Below are 23,176 nucleotides of genomic sequence, written 5' to 3'. Positions count from 1 at the left end.
CAACCCTCCCCTTCGGTGCCACTTGGTGGCTGTTCCCTACTGCCGGGACTGGCTGCTGCCCTGGATTTCTCATGGCAGGGCGCCTGCCAGTCCCATGCCAACCTCTCTGGACGCAGCCACCACGGACTTGGCGCTGCATTGGGCAAATGAGGGAGAGGCTCCTCAGACCACGCCCACCCCTCTCCTTCCCGACTGCGAGCCCCGCCCAATGCACAAGCTGGGATGGTCTGCCGGCATGGGCGCGATTTGCCTGCTGCTCTGGGGCCTGGCCAGGATCACGTGCTGCCCATTGGCTGCGCCTATCCTGGCCCCTCCCCCTGCTGCTTGTTGGGAACAGCGCCCTTTGGCTGCGCCTGGCGGTGGCAGCACATCAGGCCCGCCCACAATGCTTTCTGGTTCTCCCAATTTGCATCTCTGCGCCGCTGCCAGGGCTGGCACCACTGTACTTTGCTGGCACAGGATACGGCCTGGCGGCACCACTGCTCTGCCTGTGCAGGCACGCCGGCGTTGGGGCCAGCCATAGGATTGCGCAGTTAGCGCTATTGCCAATAGCCCTGATGGCACCTTTAAGGTATTTTCTCCTTCTTCCTCCTTCACATTCTGCAAACGCAGCATCAATGCTGCTTTCTCCATCTGTAAGGTTATCAGTTTAGTTTCCATCATCAACTAGCTTTTGGATACATTCTCAATCTTATCTTCATTCTGTTGAGTCTTCTCCTCCACTTTTCGCACCTTAGATGTTAGTTTGGCTGCATCCTTTCTGGTTTCTCTCATCTCATTCTGGAACTCTTCAAACCTATCATTCATAGTTTTCATTTGGTCAAGCAACTGGGCCATGCTAGCCTGTATTGTCTGGATTGATGCCTGTGTGGATATAGATGTCTGTGCCATAGCTGATGTCACAGATTTGAGGCTTCCAGGGGATGGTTTTTGGCCTTTTTCTTTTTCTTTACCTGGCAACATCGTTAAACAAATATCTCCTCTCTATTATTATTACTATCTATCCTCAGCTCAGTAATTTAAAGTAGTCAGGCCCCATTTACCTCACTCCCTCCTTCTAGCCGCTTAAGATAGAAGAAAAATGTTTTGTTTCATAAACCACAATGTTCCCAAACAGTTCCCTTCCCAGCCAGACAATATTTAAATATCTTTCTAGGAGAAAAAACACAGCATTCTCTCTTGCTGAACCAATTTATGCCCCGGAAGTTACTGTCTTGGGATATCTTCTTCTTCATGAAGCTACAAAAAAAAAAATGGGAGAGGCACTACGCAGATTCAATTATTTTGTACTCCATTTTGGGAGCCCCGCCCAAAAAACAAAAAATAAAAAATAAAGAATGAAGATCCAACCAAACAGAGGTCCAGCCAAACTTCAGCAATAAAAAATAATCCACCATTAAGAAAAGGGAAGGATGAAAAGGAACAAAAAACACAAAAACATATGTTTATATTCTGGAATGGGAGAAAGGAAAAAATACAGGGACCAAAGTCACAGAAGGCAAAAGGGAAACAAAAAAAAAAACACACACACAGGCAAAAATCACACTGTAATCCAGCGAGTTTTGATCAGTAACTCAGAGGTCTTTCTCTTTTTCTGTCAATCCCAAAACTTTTCTATCTTGAGGAGTTAGCCGTGTTAGTCTGTAGTAGCAAAATCAAAAAGAGTCCTGTAGCACCTTTAAGACTAACCAATTTTATTATAGCATAAGCTTTCGAGAATCAAGTTCTCTTCATCAGATGCCTGATCAAAACTGGGCAGATACAGAAGAGGAGGGGGAAAGAGAGAGAAAAGGGAGGGGTCATAAATCACAAGAAGGCAGAATGCAATTAGTGTGGAGGCAATCAAAACATTCCTTTGCTTGGAAATGTAAACATCTCCTTTTGGTGTGCAGTCAGTTTGTAGCAGTGAAGGTGTCCAATTCCTATGTAGTATAAGCCTTCGGTAAAAAAGAATTCCACATGGACACCCCCTGAGGGCCGTAACTCCTCATTGGACTTTTACATTGAATGCTTCCGTAGACGTGCTCAGGCTGAGATAATTGACAAACAACAACACCTAAAGCAGAACCTCAGCCGTGGAGAAAGAGAGGCCATAAACAGCCTCCAAAATAATTCTGGCATCGTAATCAAGGAAGCTGACAAAGGCGGAGCAGTTGTCATCATGGATAAACAAAATTATATACAAGAAGCAGAAAGACAACTCTCCAACACAACATTCTATAAAATACTACCTTCTGACCCCACTGAACAATACAAAAGGGAACTCAATAAAATATTAAAAACACTCCCCATGGACATACAAGAATGCATCCATACGGACACACCCCAGGAACCACGACCAGGAAGATTCTACCTACTACCCAAAATCCACAAAGCGGGTAACCCAGGACGCCCAATTGTTGCAGGAAAATGCACCATCACAGTAGGAGTCTCGGGATACATGGACTCTATCCTCAGGCCCTATGCCACCAGCACACCCAGCTATTTACGGGACACCACTGACTTCCTCAGGAAAATACAATCCATTGACAACCTACCAGATGACACCATCCTAGCAACCATGGATGTGGAGGCCTTGTACACCAATATCCCACATGCAGATGGATTGCAAGCCATACGGAATATTATCCCGGACAAAACCACAGCAAACCTCGCCACTGAACTTTGTCACTTCGTACTCACTCACAATTACTTCGAATTTGGTGACAACTTATATCTACAGGTTAATGGCACAGCCATGGGCACACGCATGGCACCACAATATGCTAACATATTCATGGCGGACTTAGAGCAACGCTTCCTCAGCTCCCATCCACTGGAACCACTACTATACTTAAGATTCCTGGATGACATCTTCATCATTTGGACCCATGGGAAGGAAGCCCTTGAGAGATTTCATCAGGACTTCAATAACTTTCACCCTACTATCAACCTAAGCCTGGACCACTCTACACAACAGGTACACTTCCTGGACACCACTGTACAACTACATAATGGACGAATAAATACCACCTTATACCGGAAACCAACAGACCGATACTCATATCTACATGCCTCCAGCTTCCACCCTAAACATACCACTCGGTCTATTGTCTACAGCCAAGCCTTACGTTACAACCGTATCTGCTCCAATGCTCTCGACCGAGACTCACACTTAAGAGATTTACAACAAGCATTTTTGGGACTACAGTACCCACCAAATGAAGTGAAGAAACAAATTAACAGGGCCAGACTAGTACCCAGAAACAGTCTGCTCCAGGACAAACCTAAAGGAACTAACAACAGAACACCACTGGTTGTCACCTATAGCTCCCAGCTCAAACCCATCCAACGTATCATCAGTGAGCTACAACCCATCCTGGAAAATGATACCTCTCTCTCAGAAGCCCTGGGTGGAAGACCTTTCCTTGCCTACAGACAGCCCCCCAATCTTAAACGACTTCTCACTTACAATCATGAATCGGCCAGCAGAGTCACCAGCACAGGGACCAGGCCCTGCAACAGACCCAGATGCCAGCTCTGCCCCTATATCTACCCAGGGAATACAATTACAGGACCCAATGGCATCAACTACACTGTCTCTGGCTCTTACAGCTGCTCATCCTCCAATCTGATATATGCCCTCATGTGCCAACAATGTCCTTCTGCTCTGTACATTGGACAAACCAGCCAACCTCTACGCAAAAGAATAAATGGACACAAATCTGACATTAGAAATGGAAACGTCCAAAAACCAGTGGGAGAACACTTCAATCTACCAGGACATTCCACCAAAGACTTAAAGGTCGCTGTGGTTCAACAGAAACCTTTCAAAAACAAAATCCAACGGGAGGCTGCTGAATTGGAATTCATATGCAAATTTGACTCTGTCAAGCGGGGACTGAATAGAGACTATGAATGGTTATCACATTACCACAGGTAACAGATTCTCTTTACAGAGGCGTGATCTGGGGGAGCCCAGTGGCGCCTGGTGTGGGCTTTCGGGGACCACAGTTCTCTTTGTCAGATGCAACTGGCAGGGAGAGCTGTGGTTACCGAAGGCTTATACTACATAGGAATTGGACACCTTCACTGCTACAAACTGACTGCACACCAAAAGGAGATGTTTACATTTCCAAGCAAAGGAATGTTTTGATTGCCTCCACACTAATTGCAAAACTTTTCTAAAAATTGTCAACATAGATCATATGTTGACATTACTAAATATCAATTGGTGGCCATGTAGAAATCTATTGAGCCTCTTCTTCTTTTATTGTAAGGGTAGTCTTCATTTGTCACTTAGTATAAAATAAGCAAAAGTCTGTCCTTATGATACCTTGGATCTTAAGCAATTGGTTTCTTCTCCTCCCCCCCATGATTCAAACAAGGTAAAAAGAGAAGCGCAAAAAGAGAAAAGGGGAGGATACTTGAAACTTCTCTAGGTTGGTAGCTGCTTCAGTTAGGTTGAAAAGAAAAAAGATTAGATCTCATCCATATGTTCGGAACATATTAAAACATTTGCTGTTGCAGATTTGTGGTGCTTGTCATTTTCAGTTGTGCTAAGTTATGCAGAGTTTGGGATTCCCAGCTTGCGAGCCACAAGGCTTCCTCTTCACCCTCCGCCAAACGAGCAGGCTGGGGGTCGCAAGCTGAGCTGCCGCTCCACCTGCTGTCCCCTGCCGCGCTCCAGCTTAGCCCCCCTCTCCAGGGGGGGACTTTTGAAGCTCGAGAGCAGAGCCTCAAAGAGGATGCGAGGATCGGGTTTCTGAGCTGAAGCTCAGCAAGCACAACAGCGCTGCGCCATTTCCCGGAAGTCTGAACTTAAATTATTTTTAACCCTTTCCCGAACACTCCTGTTATCTAGCTAGTTAGAATGCCTGTCTCTCCTTTTCTATCACAGTATGGATTTCTTCATCAATAAAGGACATCCTTTCCTTTCATAAAACAACAGGCCTCATGTAGGCTTATTCTAAAAGCAGCTTGCTCTCTGCTTGCACACATTCACACAGTTAAAAGGATAAGGCAGGAGCGATTTGAAAGACTTCTGCCCAAGCAGCTGTCAGTTACAGTAGGCAATGCTGACCTTGATAGAACAGGGATCTGATTCAGTAGAAAGCAGTTTCAGGAACCTGTGCTGTAGCCATCTTGAGCCAGGAAGAGGAAGAAGAAAAATCTTTCAAGCAAACCAACAATTAAATAAGAGGACAGACTGCCAAAGACTTGGGAGCTTTCCGTATCAGGCTGGAGGAGGTTTGCTTCTGTCAGGTCTAGAGATGAGAATGAACAGCAATACAAACAAAAAAAAGCCATGAACAACCCAATCTGCTGTTTGCAAACAAACTGTTGGGGAGGCCCCATTCTAAACGGTCGTTGCAAGCCTTGTTCATTGCGTTCATCAGTCGTTCGTCAAGCCAGACAATCTGGCTCCTTTCAATCAATTCCTCTGGCAACATAGGCATGGAGTGAACTCTGAACTCTGTTAACGCCTCAAAGTAGCTTCCAGCAGACAGTCCAGTTTTTTCCAATGGGAAAAGAAAATGACAGGAAAGAGAGGGACCCATGGATCCTGGGCTGAGGCAAGAGCACATGGTGGTGAGCTGCTGCTAGAAGGTAAGGGGTTTTTATCTTTCTGCCTTTTCCCTTTCCTAGCTACTGTGTGAGAAGCTGAGGGTGAGTGGACGCTGTGCAGCTTGCTAGAGAGTGGTTCTGGTTAAGTTCTGTGTGGGGCCGTTGGGGACTGAGTGAATTGTTGTTATTTGCTGCTGGTTGCTGTTGCTCTTGGTTACAAGCCCCGCCCCCTACTATCCTGGGGCCCTGCTGGGCTAGGCAGTAAGTGATCTTTTGAAAGGCTCTTGGCCTGTGGCTCTTAGCCTGGGGATCTACCTGAAGGACCCAAAACTCTGCTGAGAGTACTCTGGGTATATATTTGGAAGGCAATGTCTACTGAAGCCCCCTTCGCAGTCACCTGCATGGAGTGTGCCATGTTTGTTTTCCTCCCAGAAGAGAAGATGGAGTTCACTTGCCAGAAGCGTAAGCTGGTCAGACTTTTGGAAGAAAAGGTTCAGAGCCCGGAGGAGAGGATAACCACCCTTCAGGAAATCAAGGGAGAATTTTATTGACAAGAGCCTGGGGGCTCTACACAGCCAAGAAGAGGAAAGTCAAGAAGAAGAAAGAGGCAATCTCCCTTCTGAGCCTCCTCTCAGATCTACAGTACAAACCCAAAGATGTCAACGAAGAAGATGCTCTGGTCCACTTAAGCTCAAGAATTGTTTTGAAGTGCTAGAGATGGTGACAGAGATGAGAGTGGAAGGAGAACTGCAAAGAACTGGAAGAGGGTGTGTAGAGGACATGGGGCCACACGGAAGAGGAAAAATTGGAAGGTGGTGGTCGTTGGGGACTCTTTGCTCAGGGGTATGGAACACCATATCTCTGGACCAGATCCCCTATTCTGAGAGATGTGTTGCTTGCCGGGGGCCAGAATTCAGGATATTACCAACCGACTGCCAAAACTCATCAAGCCTGCTGATAAGCACCCGTTTGTGCTGATTCATGTGGAAACGAATGACACGGCTGCGAATACTGTCGCAAGAATTAAAGAGGATTATGAAGCTCTTGGAAGGCTGTTGAAGGCATTAGGGGCACAGGTGGTATTCTCTTCTATCCTTCCAGTCATAGGAAGAGGAACGCACAGGGAGCGGACCATACTTGAGGTGAATTGTTGGCTGAGATGGTGGTACCGGCAGGAGTGCTTTGGGTTCTGGCCTTCTAGCACATGATGGGCTTCACCCCTCAAGGGCAGGGAAGAAAACGTTTGGAACAAACCTGGAGAACTTCATCAGGAGAGCTTTAAACTGAAGCTGCAAGGGGAAGGGGACGATTGACATGGGGATTTCAATGACAAAGTGAAAACAGTGGGGACCCACCTCGGTAGGACAGGTCAAACAAAGGTACAAGGCTACAAGTGTCTATATAACAATGCCCAACGTATGGGTAATAAGAAAGAAGAGCTTGAGCTTCTATTGCAAACAGAGGGCTACGACATAGTAGGAATTACTGAGACTTGGTGGGATGATTCCCATAACTGGAATGTGCTAGTGGATGGGTATGAGTTGTTCAAGAAAAGCCAGAAGGGTAGAAGAGGAGGTGGAGCGCCGTTGTATGTGAGGAGAGGGCTTGATTGTCAAGAAGTTATGGAGAATGGGGTGGACAGCCCAGTGGAAAGCATATGGGTAGAAATAAGGGGAGGAAGGACAAAGGGTATTATTGTTGGAGTATGCTACAAACCACCTGACCAGTGAGAAGAAATGGATGCTGCCCTCTTTGAACAGATTGACAGAGTGTCTAGGCATCAGAACCTTGTAATTATGGGTGACTTCAAGTTCCCCGATGTGTGCTGGGAGACAGGCTCAGCAAAGTGTCACGAATCACGCAATTTCCTGACCTGCCTGGCCGATAACTTCCTTTTTCAAAAGGTGGAGGAAGCTACAAGGGGCTCGGCCATACTACACTTGATATTAACCAACAGGGAAGAATTGGTAGATGAGGTGAAGGTGGTGGGGACCTTAGGGGGAAGTTACCATGTCCTCCTTGAATTCCAGTTGCTGTTGGGGGGCCAAGGAAGTTCGTAGCCAGACTTGTAGGTTAGATTTTCGTAGGGCCAACGTCGATGAACTCAGAGACTTGATGAGAGTCATTCCGTGGGGAAGTGTGCTGGAAGGGAAAGGAGCAAGTGAAGGGTGGGCTCTTCTCAAACATGAGCTTTTGCAAGCTCAAGCCTTCACTATCCCAGCAAGACGGAAACATGGTAAGGGCTCCAAGAAACCGATGTGGATGCACAGAGAGCTCCAGAATAAGCTAAGGGAGAAAAAGGAAATGTTCAGGAAATGGAGAGAAGGACAGACCTCTAAAGAGGAGTATATGAGGGTTACTAGGTACTGCAGATCAGCCATCAGAGAGGCCAAAGCTCAGTACGAGCTGGGTCTGGCCAGGAGGGCTTGCTACAATAAGAAAAACTTCTACAGATATGTGAGAAGGAAACGCAAGGTAAAAGAGGCAATTGGACCACTGTTGGAAGTAGATGGAGAAACTCTGATGCTGGACAGAGAAAAAGCAGACAGGCTTAATTACTTTTTTGCCTCTGTTTTCTCCCTGAAGAACTCAGGCACATCTAGAGATAGTAGAAAACATGACAGGACACCTGAGTGGCTAGTTGACATTGGTGGAGAGGCAGCTGGCTGCATGGGATGAATACAAATCCCCTGGGCCGGATGGGGTGCACCCAAGAGTGCTGAAAGAACTTTCTAGAGAACTTGCAGAACCCCTGTCCATCATCTTCAAGGCCTCCTGGAGGACTGGGGATGTGCCACAAGATTGGAGAAGAGCGGAATGTTCTTCCCTTTAAGAAAGGGAAACTACAGGCCAGTCAGTCTGACTTTTGTTGCTGGGAAGATATTAGAACAGATTTTAAAGGGATCAATCTGTAAGCATCTGAAGGACCGCTCAGTGATCCGGGGAAGTCAGCATGGTTTTGTCCCTAACAGATTTTGCCAGACCAACCTGGTTTCCTTCTTTGATCGAGTGACCAGCTTACTGGATCGGGGGAACTCTGTTGACGTGATTTATCTGGACTTCAGTAAAGCCTGTGATAAGGTCCCCCATGACATTCTGATGGGCAAACTGGAAGATTGTGGACTGGACTATAGGACAGTGCGGTGGTTAGAGGACTGCACGTAAAGAGTAGTGGTCAACAGCATTTCATCAGATTGGAGGGAGGTGTCCAGTGGGGTGCCGCAGGGCTCGGTTTTGGGCCTGGTACTTTTCAATATTTTTATCAATGATCTGGATGAAGTAGTGGAAGGGCTGCTCATGAAATTTGCTGGTGATACCAAATTGGGAGGAGTAGCAAACACCCAAGAAGATAGAATTAAAATTCAACAAGACCTGAATACTCTGGAGAAGTGGGCAGCTGTGAATAGGATGCAATTCAACAAAGACAAGTGCACAGTATTACATCTGGGCCACAAAAATGGGAAGCACAAATACTGGATGGGAGATACACTTCTGGGCAGTATTATATGTGAAAGAGATCTTGGGGTAAGAGTGGACTGTAAACTCAATATGAGCAGTCAGTGTGATGCGATGGTAAAAAAGGCCAATTCAATCCTGGGTTATATCAAAGGGGCCATAGTGTTAAAATCGCAGGAGGTCATAGTCCCTCTCTATACTGCCTTGGTCAGGCCGCACCTGGAGTATTGTGTGCAGTTCTGGAGGCCTCACTTCAAAAAGGACATGGACAAAATTCACAGGGTGCAGAGGAGAGCGACAAGGATGATCAGGGGTCGGGAGACTGAGCCCTACGAGGAAAGGCTGAGGGCCTTGGGAATGTTTAGTGTGGAGAAGCAGAGATTGAGGGGGGACATGATTGCTCTCTTTAAGTATTTGAAAGGCTGTCATTTGGAGGAGGTCAGGGAGGTGTTCCAGTTGGTAGCAGTGGGTAGGACCCGAAACAATGGGCTTAAATTACATGCACAAAGGTACCGGCTGGATATTAGGAAGAACTTTTTCATGGTCAGAGTAGTTCAAAAGTGGAATCAGCTGCCTAGGGAGGTAGTGAGCTCCCCTTCACTGACAGTTTTCAAGAAGAGGCTGAATGCTTTAGGCTGATCCTGAACTGGGCAGGGGGTTGGACTAGATGGTCTGTATGGCCCCTTCAAACTCTATGATTCTATGATCCCATGGAGATTCTCCCTGCCCCTCTTGCACCTGGCCGCATCAACCTGGTAGCGCCGGCTCTCTTGGTGCCAGAGGGATGGGGAAATTCTCTACATCCCTCTGGCACTGGGCAGCAACAGCCCGGCAGCGCCGGCTCTCCAGGTGCCAGAGGGATGCGGAGAATCTCTCTGCCCCTTGCCCACCGGGCAGGAGCAGCCTGACAGTGCCCACTCTCCTGGTGCCAGAGGGACGGAGAGAATCTCCCCACCCCTCTCACACCGGGCAGCAGTAGCCCGGCGGCACTCGCTCTCCTGATGTGAGAGGGACGGAGAGAATCTCCCTCCCCTTCTCAGACTGGGCAGCAACAGCCCAGCGGTGTTGGAGCAGCCCGGCGGTGGTGGCTCTCCCGGTTCGAGAGGGACGGAAAGAATCTCTCCACCCCTCTCGCACCAGGCAGCAGCAGCCCGGTGGTGCCATCTCTCCAAGTGCCAGAGGGACGGAGAGAATCTCCCCACCCCTCTCACACCGAGCAGCAGTAGCCTGGCGGCACTGGCTCTCCTGGTGCGAGAGGGACGGAGAGAATCTCCCTGCCCTTCTCGGACTGGGCAGCAGCAGCCCAGCAGCAGTGGCTCTCCCAGTTCGAGAGGGACGGAAAGAATCTCTCCACCCCTCTCGCACCGGGCAACAGCAGCCCAGTGGTGCCAGCTCTCCTGGTGTGAGAGGGACAGAAAGAATCTCCAGGCTGCAGTAGCAGCCCAGCAGCAGCGGCTCTCCCAGGCAGCAGCAGCCCGGCAGTGGCAGCTCTCCCAGTGCGAGAGGGATGGGGAGAATCTCCCCGCCCCTGTTGCACCAGGCAGCAGCAGCCCAGCGGCGCTGGGGTAGGGCAGGGGGTGGGGGCTGGGGGTTGTGGGGTGTTTAAAGAGCCCTGCCACTTGCACATGGCAGGAAAGGGCCCTTTAAACTATCAGCTGGCAGGCAGCAGGAGGAATCCCCCCCTGCCACCTGCCAGCTGATAGTTTAAAGAGATTTTTAAAGGGCCACAAACAACAAACAACAAACATGTTCGGTAACAGGTCAGGTTCATCTATGTTCATTGTTTGTTGTTCGTGGATGACAACGAACAACAAACAGCGTGTTCATTGTTTTTTTCCGTTCGTGCCCATATCTGCCAAGCAATTCTCAAAAGGACTCCACTGTAAGCAGTAAAAGCACCTTATTGAAAAGTGGCCAGTATCAGGCTTACTTCATCTTTGCCAGGAATGACATTCATGTGCAAGCACCAAACATATAAAGGTTTCTAAAGCATGGGCAAACTCTAAGATCCTCCCCCTCAGCCTAACAGTCAGTTCAGGAAAACAGCAGGAAAACAGCAGAAATGATTTTCAAGGTCATGGCATCTGGGCAGGCACCTCTTCCCAGGCTAAGGAGAGAGGTCCTGATGCAGATCAGAGGTTCATAAAGATAACAGCAGAAACAAATGTCTCCCTTGCATACTTTCACATTGCTGGTTTGAAAGACAAGATGAGTAACATTTGCAGGGCATTAAAAGAATAACATAACCATAATGTGAAGCATTAGACCACAATTAAGACAGCAGGGTGTTGCTGAGTATGACAGGTGATGCTGAGCACCTGACAGCCTGAAAGAATTTGTTATCTTTCCTCTGGGCCTGTGAGATGGAGATGTTCCACCAGGCATATGGTTGAGGCTGGGTCAGGTCTCCGCTGGCCCTGTAGGAGGAGGAGTGAATGATTTGAACCTCCCATTAGATCTGTCTACCTCCTTTTTATTAGCTAAGCACAGATTGCTGCCATCTGGAAATTATTTATTATATTTTATACTATAATTGATTGAGATTTTATGTTTTAAATGATTATGGAAATCGTATGAAATTATATTACTGTGTTTTAAATGATGTAATCCACCCTGAGCCTGCTTGTCAGGGAGGGCAGAATAGAAGTCTAATAAATACAAATACATTTGAGGGCACTGCCTATGGAGAGAGAAATAAGGAGAGGGATTTCACCTATAAATCTATGGTATTCCATAGAGTTTGACTTCTGAAGCTGCTATTTCCTCCAGGGGAACTGAGCTCTGTAGTCTACAGATCAGTCATAACTCCAGTCCCTACCTTGGAGAGCCAGTTTGGTGTAGTGGTTAAGAGCGCGGTACTCTAATCTGGAGAACCCGGTTTGATTCCCCACTCCTCCACTTTGAAGCAAGCTGGGTGACCTTGGGTCAGTCACAGCTTCTAGAAGCTCTCTCAGCCATACCCACCTCACAAGGTGATTGTTGTGGGGATAATAATAGTATACTTTGTAAACCACTCTGAGTGGGTGTTAAGTCATCCTGAAGGACAGTATATAAATCGAATATTATTATTATTATTGGGGTTGGGAACCCTATTCTCAGGTCCTATAGGCAAAGGAATCAATTAGCAGGATAAAGATTTGGCCTCTGTTCTGGAGTTTTACTTGCACTTCTCCCTGTTCTAACATTTAACATACTCTAGTCTTTTTTTTTAACTTTTTATTTTCCATTTTTCTGAAATACATAACAATTTAAACGAAATATACACATAACAATCAAAAACTGTTAACAATAAACCTTGGAACAGTCAATAAGAGAACAAGTAACACTGAGAAATACATTATTGTTAGAGAAGGTACAATACTGGATAAGACTCATAATATTGCTAAAAAGCTGAAAGTGTTCATGTCTGCATTTGGCAATTGGTTGGTAACATGGAGATGGTTCAAAAAAGGCATCCATTGTATAAAGAATGTCGATTGATGCTGTGAGTTATCAGTAGAGTGAAGATAATCTTCTATTTTCTCCATGGTAAAGATATCCCACACTTTCTGGTACCACTGTTGCAGTTTTGGAAGTCTGTCTTGTTTCCAATATGATGCAAGAAGCATTTTTGCTACAGCTAGTAACAAAAATATTAAGTTTTTCCTGATTGATGGTATAGCTGGGTCTTCCCAGAGGCCCAGCAGGATTGTCTCAGGATTCTTCGGTAAGTCATAGCCTGTGATCTCTTTAACTGTCCTTAAGTCCCAGAATGATTGGATTTTAGGGCACGTCCACCAAAGGTGAATATAATCTCCAATTTGGCCGCATTGCTTCCAACAAAGCAGAACTATAGTAGGATTAAGCTGATAAAGAAAACTAGGTGTCACATACCATCTCAACATTATTTTAAAAGATGACATTTTAATATTGATTGCTTTAGATTTTAAAGGTCTGCCTGACGAAATTAAAGCCCATTGGTTGTCTGTTAGTATGTTATTGCAATCTCTATTCCATCTCATTTGGTATTTTAATGGGGATTGTTCATTTTTTAGGTTTAAAAATGGAATAAATTCTTTCTATAAGACCCTTACGTTGGGATGATGTTTGTTTTAGCAGCAATTCAAAGTCTGTTAGCTCACGTTTTAAAGCATTTGCAATTAATTAGCTGCTTATAAGGTGTGACAGTTGTAAGTATTGGTACCAGCTGCATTTTTTTCAATTTGCCCTTTACTTAGGATGGCACCTTGTTTGGTTATATCTATAATTCTGTTTTTCTTAATTATCTTCCACTTCTGGAATGAGATTAAATCCTTTCCAGGTGGAAACCAAGATTGGTCCAGGAAGGATGATAACGGAGAAGGAGTGGGGGCTAGATATTGCCTTACCCTGTCCCAAGTTATTAGAGTAGATTTCAAAAAAGGATTGGCAAATGTTTGAACTGGTCTGCTTTTATGATCTGTCCAGATTATATCTTTTATGTCATATGGGGAAATGTGTGTTGTTTCAGCATAACTCCAGTCCAAATTTTCTGTGGGATTTAACAAAAGCACTATATTTACTAAATGAGCAGGCATACAATAATGTTTTAGATCTGGTATGGCCACCAGTCCACCTCTTTTAGAGGAGCGTTTCATGTTTAAGAAGTTGATTCTAGGGCGTTTGTTAGCCCAGATAAATTTATTTATAAGACTTTGCCAAGACTGGATATCTTGGTCTGTGAGATGAATAGGCAAGATACGAAAGTTAAATTAAAAAAGTGGTAAAATCATGGCTTTGACCAGCAGTATTTTTTCAGCCCAGGACAAATTTAATTTGTTCCAAACCTTAATCTTATTTTTAACTTTTACCTCTAGGGGTTTAAAATTAGAATCTTTAGATTAGCTAAATTTAAGTGAATCATGATACCTAAATACTCCCAATTATTGCAAATCCATTGATATTCAAATGTAGAAGCTATGTGTGATTGTATGGCCGGGGTTAGGTCAATAGGGTAAATTTCAGGCTTGGATTGATTAATTTTGAGGCCTGATAGTTGCCCAAATTTTTGTAAGATATTTTCCAGGAGAGGTAATGAAGTGAGTGGGTTAGCAATATAAACAACCATATCATCCACAAATAGGGAGACTTTGTATTCATGGTTTTTTATTCTAACACCTGTAATCTCAGCTGTTTGTCTTATGGTTTCTGCCAAAGGTTCTATAGAGAGGGCAAACAATAACGGGGAGAGGGGACATCCTTGCCGAGTTCCTCTAGTAAGCTTGATGCTCTTTGATATATTGATATCATTCCATTTATTTTTAATTGAGCCTTAGGGTTGGCATAAAGTAAATTGATTGATGTATAAAGGATTGGCCAAAACCCATTTTTGATAGGAGTTTCAAAAGAAAATTGGTTTCTAGGCTGTCAAAAGCCTTTTCCACGTCCAGTGACAGTAACAGTGCCTCAATTTGGTTAGTATTACAATAATTGATAATATTAAGGGACTTACGGACATTATCTGTAATGGTTGTTGTGGATTTTCCGGGCTATATTGCCGTGGTCTTGGCATTGTAGTTCCTGACGTTTCGCCAGCAGCTGTGACTGGCATCTTCAGAGGTGTAGCACCGAAAGAAAGGGATCTCTCAGTGTCAGTTTGACACCACGGCAATATAGCCCGGAAAATCCACAACAACCATCGTTCTCTGGCCGTGAAAGCCTCGACAATTATCTGTAATGTTTCTTTTCGGAATGAAGCCGGTTTGGTCAGGGTAGATATATTGGTTTATGATTTTGTTCAACATATTGGCTAGTATCACTGTAAAAAAAATTGCATCCTGGTTTAACAGGGAAATTGGACGATAAGATGCTGGCAGGGTAGCATCTTTCCCTTTTTTGGGAATCACAATAACTGAAGCTTCATACCAAGACTGGGGGAAGATACCTTGTGAAAGAACTACGTTGCAGGTCAGTCTAAATGGTTCCACTAGAAAGTGATTGAAACTTTTGTAAAATTCTGCTGGGAAACCATCTCTGCCTGGGGTTTTGTTAAGTTTAAGCTTTTTGATGATCCCTGTGATTTCCTGAGTGGAAATGGGCAAGTCTAAAAATTCCTATGTGCTAGTGTAAGTTGCTTTAAAGAAGTACAAGAGGCTAGAAAATTGTCAATTTCTGATGGAAGAGGATTTGTGGTTTTATAAAGATTAGAGTAGAAATCATAGAATACTTCCAAAATTTCTCTGTTGTTAGAAGTATAAGCCTTATTGCTTTTTTTGATTAGGTGAATTTGATGAGAGGAGGCTTTTTTGTTAACCTTCCAAGCAAGTAAATGTAATGTCTTAGAATTGCTATGCCAGTATTTGTTTTTTAAAAAGTAAATTCTTTTTTATATTGGAAGACTCCAGCGATTCAAGCTTTTTCCATCCTAGCAATATTTGTTTGTTAGCCTTTTTACTATTGTATTTTTTATGTTTGTATTCTAATACTTGATTTTGTTTATGATGTCTAATCTGAACTTTTCTCTTTCTTGTAGAACAAAGCTAATGAAATGATCTTCCCTCTAGCCACTGCCTTCATGGTGTCCCAAATTGTTGCCTGCCTTCACCTGCGACATTTTCTTTAAAATAATTTTCAAGCATTTTCTCTATTTCTTTGTGAATAGTTGGATTTAATAAAAGAGAATTATTTAACAGCCAATGTGATTCATGTCTCGTTTTTCCTGCCAAGTTTAGCTGGCTTTCCACCCAGGCATGATCCAACCAAATTTTACTGCCTGTGCTGGAGGAGGTAAGATATTGATACATTTTATAAGAGGCCAGAATAAAATCAATTCTTGTATGAACTTGGTGGTGAGCAGAAAAATAAGTGAAATTTTTTTCTTGCCCGTGTTCAGCACGCCATACATCTTTAAGAGAAAATTTGTCAAATAGAAGTTGCAAATTTGATTGATGTGGTTTTTTCCTATGATGGCTCCTATCATTCTGGGACCGGTCTAAATTAAAATCTGCTATACAATTAAAATCCCCCCTAACAAAATTTCACCTTCAGCAAACATGCATAAGCTGGATATGGTTTCATGAAGAAAATCAAGTTGTTTATCATTTGGTACATATATAGAAGCTAAGGTTACCCTTTTTTCTTCCAAAGTCCCCTTAATAAATATAAATCTTCCATTAGGATCAATTTTGGAGTCTAGCCACTGAAATTTAACATTTTTCAAGAACAAAATTGCAACCCCCCCTTGCATTTGACGAGCCGGGGGCTTGAAAGTGTATATTAAACCTGTTAGATTTCAGTATCTGAGACATTTTCTTTTTATAATGGGTCTCCTGCAGGAATAATATGTCTGCATTCAGTTTTGCTAGTGCTGTGGAGACAGGTTTGAGTTTTATAGGCTTGTTTAAACCTCTGCAGTTATAGGTAATAATTTTAATTCTGTCTGTCATAATGTACTAGCATTTGAAAGAAATTCAGTGTTAGAAACACATTGTAGAGTCAAACCTAAGAAATAAAGCATTTGTAACGCTAGAGATGCACCTTCCTTAGCTTTACAAAATGTATCAAGAGTGTCTAAGAGTAAACGTTCGTTCCAAGGATAAACCTCAACAATTCAAACTGTTACCCAACTCCCCCCAACAAACAACATCAGTAACTTAACTGTCATAGAGCTCTGCTCCCTTAAGTCAAGGAGCAATCTCTCCATAGGCACAGAATTAAACAATCTGTGCAACGGATAGAGAGGAGAACAGACTCTCCCTCTCTATGTCTGGAAGTCCCTAAAAAACCCTGGGAACAGTAATGAAAACCAGGTGACTCCCCCCCTCCCCCACAACCGTAAGACTAGTAGGAAAAGATAGAGCAACAGATAGAAAGGAGATACAAAACACAGTGATAGTAGGAAAGGAAAATTAAGGGTGAGAACAGAAGAAAAGAAGAAAGTAGCATAAGCACAGCCAAAAGCTTTCCTAGACACTGTACAGAGATCAGTGCTGACTGAAGACTTTGATAGGTGACATCCATCATAGAGCAGTGAGTTCCTTGGGGCCGTAGTCCATCTCTTTCGAAGCAGATAAGGAAATATCGCTTTCTTTCTCAGGTAGCTGGTTTTGCAGGGATTGTGGTCCCGCTTGACCGAGTTGAGGGGTTCTGTATGATGTCGTCGTTTGTAGGTTTAATGACCCCATCCAGTGGAGGCAAGTTCAGCTCCTTGAGTAGGGTTCTGCCAGACAGATCCGTCGCATGGAGGGCTTTTCCCTGATGAATTACTTGGAGTTTGGAAGAGGCCACCCATTTATATCTGATGTTTGCATTATTTAGTTGAGTGATTATGGATTTGAGCTCTCTTCACTGCAGAAGTTTCGCTTGACAGATCCTGAAAAACTTGGATTCTCTTTCCTTGAAAGAGGAAAAAGGCCCTTTTCCTTGCCTCTTGGAAGATTTTCTCTCTAGTGCGTGTGTCCATAAATTTGACAATAATATCTCTGGAAATGTTCTTTCTTAAGTTGTGGAAGGAGCCCATTCTATATGCAGTCACTATATCTAGCACCACGCCGTTCTCCAATTGCAACTCCTGTGCTAACCACTCAGCCAGGAAAGCTGCTAAATCAGTGGAGCCTTCCTCAGATTCAGCAAATCCATGAAATGTTAAGTTATTGTATTTCCATTTATTTTCTAAGTCCATGAGTTTATTTCTCATCCAGCTCTCGTTAGCCTGCAGAGTGCGTGTTTCTTTCTGTAAAGACAAACTGAGCCCTAAAGCAGAATCTGCAGTACGAGTTACTTGTTGGAGTGTTTCAGTGATTACTTTTAACTGATCATTCATAGGTTTCAAAAGTCTCTCCATTCTGTTAGCAATTTTATCCTCCAATTGATCTATTTTATGATTAATATTCACTTCTTGTACCTGGGTTACTTCATCAGTTGTCTCCATCATAATGGCGGCAGCCGTTTTAGTTGTGAGACGTGGTTCTGCTGCGGCTCCCTTTCTGGGCTCTCCTGCCGAAAAGTAAGTTTTAACTGACTGTGGAGTCGGCTCCAAGGTTTTATTTTTGCTGCCTCTTGTCTTACCCATCTTTAAGGCATGAAAAGATCCGGCTAGAAAGCTTTTTAAATGATCGAGGGGGAAATGGAGCCGGGACCCTGATCCTCACGCATCCAGCATGCATGCTCGCAATGCTCCACCCCCCAACATGCTCTAGTATTGACAGACAAAGTGTCAGATACACCTCCAGCATATCTGCCATGTGTTATAAATTTCTTGATGCAGTGTGTAGTGTACCTCTGAGAACATGCAGAGGGAACCTGTTTTGCTGACTGGTTGCTAGCTGCTTATCTTGCAGGTGTTTTGGTTACCATTTCCTGGCTGGCCTGTGAACATGGCCTTGAAGTTCCAGCCGAGACTGCACTAACCTCATTAGATCAGAACTCATCCTTTCCCTCCTCCCCTCTCTCCTGGCTCCCTGGCTCAACATGCCAAAATCCTAACAGTCTTTCTTTCCCATTGTGGGTGGGGACCTTGCCCGATAATTACATCACTTCAGCCAATGATCCTGTCTGACCATCTTGATACTGGTATTCTTCTTTAATAAATGCAGAGAAGTTAGCCGTGTTAGTCTGTGGTAGCAAAATCAAAAAGAGTCCAGTAGCACCTTTAAGACTAACCAATTTTATTTTAGCATAAGCTTTCGAGAATCAAGTTCTCTTCGTCAGATGCCTGATACAGAGACTGGTCAAACACAGAAGAGCAAGAGAGGGAAGAGGCAATTAGGGGGGGAGGGAGCAATCAAAACATTCCTTTGCTAGTATATGTAAACATCTCCTTTTGGTGTGTGTATCAGTTGGCTTCAAAGGAGTTTGCCCTGTTAGTTTGTAGAAGCCAAACAGCTAGACCATCCAATTCCAATGCAGTATGGGCCTTCGATAACCACAGCTCTCCCTGCCAGATGCATCTGACAAAGAGATCTGTGGTTCCCGAAAGCCCACGCCAGGTACCACTGAGCTCCCCCAGACCCCACCTCTGTAAAGGAAATCTGTTACCTGTGGTAATGTGATAACCATTCATAGTCCCTATTCAGTGGTACCTGGCGTGGGCTTTCGGGAACCACAGATCTCTTTGTCAGATGCATCTGGCAGGGAGAGCTGTGGTTATCGAAGGCCCATACTGCATTGGAATTGGATGGTCTAGCTGTTTGGCTTCTACAAACTAACAGGGCAAACTCCTTTGAAGCCAACTGATACACACACCAAAAGGAGATGTTTACATATACTAGCAAAGGAATGTTTTGATTGCTCCCTCCCCCTCCCCCCCTAATTGCCTCTTCCCTCTCTTGCTCTTCTGTGTTTGACCAGTCTCTGTATCAGGCATCTGACGAAGAGAACTTGATTCTCGAAAGCTTATGCTAAAATAAAGTTGGTTAGTCTTAAAGGTGCTACTGGACTCTTTTTGATTCTTCTTTAATAAAGTAACTCTTACACCTGAGTGATGCAGTGAAGTGCTTGGGGGAAAATACCTGGCAAGACCTGACACAAAGCCAAGTTCACCCCGCTTTTTATAACTGCTGGTGACCTCCGTAGTAGTAGTAGTAGTAGTAGTAGTAGTAGTAGTAGTAGTAGTAGTAACAACAACAACAACAAAACAACAAAATTCCATTTATATACCACCCTTCAGAACAACTTAATGCCCACTCAGAGCAGTTTACAAAGTATGTTATTATTATCCACACACCCAGGGCTCATTTTGATGGGGAACACACTGCAACGCTGTTCTGGCAATTCTCCAAAGAGACCACTTGTCTGGTGGCCCCACCCACCTGATTTTCGGCTATTCTGGGCTCATTTCGGCCTGGATTGGGGCCGAAACAGCCTGGATGGGGGCCAAAACACCCCAGATTGGGTCAGTGCCAGGCAGGGGAACCCTCCCCCGCCTGGCACTGACCTGGTCCCAGCCAATTCAGTCACGATCCTGGCCCAAACAGGCCCAAAATGGCCGTTTTGGGTCATTTGGAGCCAGTATTGGCCTGGATTGAGGCCAAAATGGCACAGATTGGGGCCAAAATAGCCTGGATCAGGTCACTGTCAGGCAGGAGAGGGTTTCCCCACCTAGCACCGACCTGATCCTGGCCATTTCGGCCCTGATCCGGGCCCAAAAGTTCCCAAAATGGCTACTTTCAGCCATTTGGGGCCCATTTATGCTGGATTGGGGCCAAAATAGCCCGGATCAGGTCAGTACCAGGCAATGGAGGGTTCCTCCGCCTGGCACCGACCCGATTCAGGCCATTTCAGCCCCAATCTGGGCCCAAAAGAACCCAAAATGGCCACTTTCAGCCATTTTGGGCCCATTTTCATCAGAAAACAGCCGGGATCGGGTTGGTGCCAGGTGGGGGAACCCTCCCCTGCCTTGTACTGACATGATCAGGGCTGTTTTAGCCCCAATCTTGGCCCAAAAGAACCCAAAATGGCCACTTTCAGCCGTTTTGGGCCCATTTTCATCAGATCGGGGCTGAAACAGCCCTGATCAGGTCAGTACCAGGCAGGGGAGGGTTCCCCCACCTGGCACCAACCCGATCCGGGCTGTTTCAGCCCCAATCTGGGCCCAAAAGAGCCCAAAATGGCAACTTTTGGCCATTTTGGGCCCATTTGCACCAGGATTAGGGCCAAAATGGCCTGGATCGGATTGGTGCTTGGTAGGAGAAGCCTCCCCCACCCAGCAGCAATCTGTTCCTGGCCGTTTCAACCCTGATCCATGCCCAAATGAGCCCAAACTTACCATTTTTGGCCCTTTGTGGCCCATTTTGGCCAGGATCAGGGCCAAAACCACCAGTATTAGGTCAGTGCCTGTTGGGGGAAGCCTTCTTTGCCTGGCACCAACCTGATCTCGGCAATTTTGGCGCTGACCGGGGTCAAAATTGGCTCAAAATGGCCATTTTGGGCCCATTTCCTCCGGGATCGGGGCCAAAACCACCTGGATTGGGTCGGTGTTGGGTATGGGACTCCTCTTCTGCCTGGCACTGACCTGATTTGGGGCCATTTAGGGCACAATCCAAGCCAAAACATGCCCAAAATGCCCATTTTGAGCAATTTTGGGCCCCTTTTGGCCTGGATTGGGGAGTTTCGTCCAGAATTGGGGCCCAAATGGCCCTGATAGGGCCACTACCAGGTGGGCCAGCCCTCTCCCATCTGGCAGCAGCCAAATCCTGGCTATTTTGGGCCCGATCCTGTCCATTTTGGGCCCCTTTCAGCCACTTTGGATCCAATTCAAGCCCAAAACAGCCAGGATCGGTCCAAAGTGGCCAGGATTGGGCCTCTGACAGGAGGTGGATCACTCTCCCGCTCAGCAGCGGCCTGATCTTTACCATTTTGGGCCCTTTTCGGCCATTTTGGGCCCAATTTCAGCTCGGAATGGCCAGGACTGGGTTCAGAACAGCCAGGGTAGGTGATGTTAGGGGGTGTGGCATATGCAAATCAGTTATGCTAATAAGTTCCTGCAGCTCTTTTTCTACGAAATGACCCCTGCCCACAACAAACACCCTGTCAGGTGGGTGGGGCTGAGAGAGCTCTGAGAGAGCTGTGATTAGCCCAAGGTTAGCCAGCTGGCTTCAAGCAGAGGAGTAGGGAATCAAACCTGGCTCTCCAGATTAGAGTCTCATGCTCTTAACCACTACATCAAACTGGCTCTCATGTACTCTGACGGTTTGGAGAGAAAGCCAACAACAGCCAATTGGACCAATCAGAACATTTGGAGAGACAGCAAGGGGAACGGGCAGAGGGGAGGGGAAGACTTTTTATACTGATTTTTGTTCAGAGAGGGGTTAGAGATCTCTCAGTAGGCTTGCCAACTTCCAAGTGAGTCTCTAGATCTCTCCAAATGACAACTGATCTCTGGACTATAAAGATCAATTCACTTGGACAAAATGGCTGCTGTAGAGGGGCAGATCCTATGGCATTATACCCCGCTGACGTCCCTGCCCTTCCCAAACCCCACCCTCTCCTCTCTCCACCCCCCAAATCTCCATGAATTTACCAACCTGGAGTTGTCAACCCTATCTTTCAACAAGCTTAGGGTTTTATTTATTTATCCAACCTTTTTTTTTCCAAATCAGCAAAGACCCACCAGCTCTGCTTCTGCATGTCTCCTGCTTGCTTTCACGTGGCTCTCCCTTGAGTCTCATGGGTCATGCCTCCAGAGACCTAGCCACTCTAATCCAGGACAGAGATGCTGCAGCTGACTGACTTTGGGGCAGGATCAGACTGGGGCCTAATTTCATGTCATTTGTTCTGTTTCAAGTGCTCTGGCTTGCCCTCTCTGCCCTGTGTTCAAGCTGAGCCCCGTGTTCGAGCTGAGCCATGTGGGCTCCCAACAGAAACAGAATGCCCTTATAATTTGTCACACTTTCCTCTGCAGTTTTATACTTACTGATCCGATGTGAAGGTCATCACAAAAACCTGAATTGTGTAATTAGTTTCTCTCCTAGGTCTGAACTTTGCCTGTTCATCAGTTCGGGCACTTCTCCATTTCAGCACATTGGTCAGAGCCTCTCAAAGTTCCCAAGCCACTTGATATGTAATAAATACACATACATTCAGATAGCTGACGACTATTGCTGAGCACCTTTTCTGAAATGGAATGCAGAGGCAAACTCACAAGGCCTTAGTGATCAACACCTTGATGAGCCAATGGGAATCTGGTGCAACAAAGGTCAGCAAGTTTCAGCTCACAATGCAGCAGTTTGTACAAATCATTCACAGGCAAGATCGCTTTCAATCTGGCCTGTATTTTTCTGGGTCACTTTGCCATTACCCTACATGGCAGGAAAGGGAAAAATAATTAAGTGTCCAGCTCATAATGCACAAAGTCTTTGTTACAACCAGGAACCATTGCCTGTTTCCAACCTCCAGGTGGGAACTGGCTGTCTCCAGGAATTTTAGCTCATCTCCAGATTGTCTAATCTTGGAGGTTTGCAGGTGGTACCTGGAGAGGATAGAGTTTGGGGAAGGGAGGGAGCTCAGCAAGGATGTAATGGCACAGAATTCACCCTCCAAACCTGCCATTTTTCTCCAGAGGAAATGATCTCGGTAGTCTGGAGAACAGCTGGAATTCTGGGATATCACCAGGCCCCACCTGGAGGTTGGCAAACCGACTACTGGGTTTTCCCCCAGTTAAAATGGTTGTTCGGGTCTTGCTCTGTACCACTACACCACACGGAGGTCCCGCCCCTAC

The sequence above is a fragment of the Eublepharis macularius genome, chromosome 11, assembly GCF_028583425.1.
Source record: "Eublepharis macularius isolate TG4126 chromosome 11, MPM_Emac_v1.0, whole genome shotgun sequence".
Classification (NCBI taxonomy): domain Eukaryota; kingdom Metazoa; phylum Chordata; class Lepidosauria; order Squamata; family Eublepharidae; genus Eublepharis; species Eublepharis macularius.
Note: the sequence above shows the minus strand (reverse complement) of the source record.